This window comes from Ambystoma mexicanum, chromosome 1p (assembly GCF_040938575.1).
Source record: "Ambystoma mexicanum isolate Mex_15411 chromosome 1p, UKY_AmexF1_1, whole genome shotgun sequence".
NCBI lineage: Eukaryota > Metazoa > Chordata > Amphibia > Caudata > Ambystomatidae > Ambystoma > Ambystoma mexicanum.
This window is the reverse complement of record NC_090921.1, coordinates 1,168,143,108-1,168,146,130: the sequence shown is the minus strand read 5'-3', so window position 1 is coordinate 1,168,146,130 and position 3,023 is coordinate 1,168,143,108.

Here is a 3,023-nt window from a genome sequence, read left to right as displayed (position 1 = left end):
CACATTGAGTGCTTTTTTTTGTTGCAAGCTCAAAATCATTATAATCTTCGTGGTCTGTCTAACTCAGTCCCTTGGACACAACCAAGCATGCCCCATTCACAAAAGTCTCCCTTTGTGTCCTGTTTTGAAGGCCAGTTTCTCATCACATGAAAAGGTGCTGGCGCATATTTCGTGGACAGGGTTTAAAATGTTCTTAGGGCACACATTGTTGATAATTTATTTTATTTTTATTTTTACATGTATAGCAGCGCACCAGAACCTCAGGCATCAGGGCGCTAGTTACAATGAATGAGCAATGAAGTTTCGAGAAAGTGTAATACTATTCCATAGGGTACAAAGTGCAAGTGGTTATTGAGATGTATACTCTGGCACAACACACCTCATGGTGCTTGGGGCTAAATCAGGTATACGAGCAAGCAACATCAGGTATGTACAGTCTAGCGTAGCCACGCCTCATGGCGCGGGGGGTGCATTAGGTATGCTAGCAGGCAAAATCAGGTAGATCCAGTCTAGCGTAGCCACGCCTCATGGTGCGGGGGGCTACATCAGGTATGATAGCAGGCAAAATCAGGTAGATAGAGTCTAGCGTAGCCACGCCTCATGGTGCAGGGGGCTACATCAGGTATACTAGCCGGCAAAGTCAGGTAGGTAGAGTATGGCGTAGCAACGACTCATGGTGCAGGGGGCTACATCAGGTATACTAGCAGACAAAATCAGGTAAGAACAGTTTAGCATAGCCACGGCTCATGGTGCGGGGGGGGGCTACATCAGTTATACTAGCCAGCAAAATCAGGTAGGTACAGTCTGGCGTAGCCACGCTTCATGGTGCGGGGGGCTACATCAGGTATACTAGCAGGCAAAATCAGGTAAGAACAGTTTAGCATAGCCACGGCTCATGGTGCGGGGGGGCTACATCAGGTATGCTAGCAGGCAAAATCAGGTAGATACAGTCTAGCGTAGCCATACCTCATGGTGCGGGCGGGGCTACATCAGGTATACTCGCCAGCAAAATCAGGTAGGTACAGTCTGGCGTAGCCACGCTTCATGGTGCGGGGGGCTACATCAGGTATACTAGCAGGCAAAATCAGGTAAGTACAGTTTAGCGTAGCCACGGCTCATGGTGCGGGGGGCTTCATCAGGTATGCTAGCAGGCAAGATCCGGTAGGTGCAGTCTGGCGTAGCCACGCCTCATGGTACAAGGACTACCTCAGGTTTACTAACAGGCAAAATCAGGTAGGTATAGACAGTCACACAACACCACGCATCGTAGTGATAATGGGGGTAGCCCTGGTCTATGTTGGTAAGGCAAGGCTCGTGATCCCAATGATAGTCTTTGGGTGCAAGTAACATGAAAGTGTGGAAATGCAACACCACTAACTGCACTAAATGTGACTAAAGACAGATGTAGTCGTTGGTACTGTGTTCATGCTCTTTTATACTGGACTAAATATGTGTTTTAAATGTGATTTGCAGCAATCCTTCAAAATAAGTTGCATGGCACACTTTAACCCCATCCCCAAGACCACCCTAAATGTATGTAATTTGAGACCCTAATCTCACAACCCACTATGGTGATGCACCTTTCCAAATTGCTGAGAGCCACCAGTGTACATTTGGATTCACTTTGAAAGGAAGACAGGGTGAGTTCAGGGATGTCATTTCACCAAAATGCCTGGGGTAGTGGAAGTGACATCACCCGACACTTGACCCCTAATGACATCACAGGAAGTGCTCTCATTTGACACCACCCCGAAGTAATATCGCTGGAAGCGATGGAACATGACCTTTCACCCATTGACAAAACAGGAAGTGGCATCACATAGCATTGTACACTACGAAAAATATGGTTACGATATCACTATAATGTGATGTACATTTCATACAAGAATGGATCGCCATATGTATTGTTAAGATCAGTGTGAATAGGCCCATATTACCAAATAACTGTGAATGCAAGCAGACGTCCATGACCAAATGATAATGATGTGTTATTATATAGCACTTACGCTTAAGCGCTTTATATAGAAAAAATATACACCCAATATCACCCAACCTGTGTTGGTACTCACTTATCGACCTCAGAAGGATGAAAGGCTGAGTTGAGGCGTTTAAGAACAAAGTAAATCAGTGACTCACCCCCTGAAGTGTGCCTGAAATAAACCTTTAATGAGTTTAGCAATCATTGTATAGAATTCCGGAAAGACACATTATTTGGTTTTCCTATTCTTTCTTATTTAGGGTCACTGCTGAAAGTGTTAGACTTGTGGCGCTCCTGTTCTTATTTTTCTTCTTTTTTTAAGGGGCCTGAACAAGAAAGCCAGCCACTCCAGAAGTAAAGAGCCACATGGTGCTGGCCACAGCCCAGGAGCATGCAATAAAAAAGAGGTTGCAAGGGAGACCTCGGAGGTAGCAGTTGCAACCTCTGGCGACCCCTAAATGACGTCCCTGGGTGAGTTGTCCCGGTGGGGAATCAATATTGAGAATGGGATTTGCACACGACTCAGTGCAGCAGTGTTACACCCACCATCGTATTTCATTGGCTATTGATCGAGATGCTTTCTCTCAACCACTGAATTCCCAAGATGAACCCTGAAAAACACCCACTGCGCATCTGAAAATAAAAATCACAAGGACATCTCACACCCGGCATGGGGTAGACCGGGAATTAAAAGAGGCTCTGGAAATAATTACTGGGGACCGAAAGAGGCCCTGGAAATAATTACTGGGGACCGAAAGAGGCCCTGGAAATAATGTTCAAAGTGGCCCAATATGACACTTTTTTAGCAAGCCCAATGCTATTCCTATGAGAAAATTTAGAAATGCCACACAAAAGAGGCCCAATGTGCAGAGGCCCACCGGGAAATCTCCAGAGTTCCCTATAGGCCATTCCAGATGGATGTGGCATTTTCACAAAAGTGCACCAGTGAGAGGTGCACAAATCCAATTTGAATTCACGAAAGATGCTCAAAGTAGTGATTCAAACAATGCAGCTGGGCTATATCATACAATCGAGAAATGGACAT